Source organism: Cebus imitator, unplaced genomic scaffold (genome assembly GCF_001604975.1).
Source record: "Cebus imitator isolate Cc_AM_T3 unplaced genomic scaffold, Cebus_imitator-1.0 Scaffold1512, whole genome shotgun sequence".
NCBI classification, from domain to species: Eukaryota; Metazoa; Chordata; class Mammalia; order Primates; family Cebidae; genus Cebus; species Cebus imitator.
Genome location: NW_016108827.1, coordinates 4,697 through 4,985, shown reverse-complemented (window position 1 = coordinate 4,985; position 289 = coordinate 4,697).

The window sequence follows — 289 nt, the reverse complement described above, 5'->3', positions numbered from 1 at the left end:
GCAACTATTTTCAACTGGATTTATGAGGCCAATATTACTCAGATTAAAAAAAGAAAATGCAGACAACAAAATTAGAAAAAAAAGAAACAAGAACAATTATTTCTTTTGAACAAAGACCAAAAATTCGGTGCAAGAATTAATAAATTCAAATAAAAATTAAAAAAAATTATGTCATTCCAGATTGGTTTATGGGAAAGAGTTTGATTCAAATAAACTGCAAATTAAATAACACAACTCAATTAATATAATACAAAACAGGCTGGGTGCAGCGGCTCACACCTGTAATCCC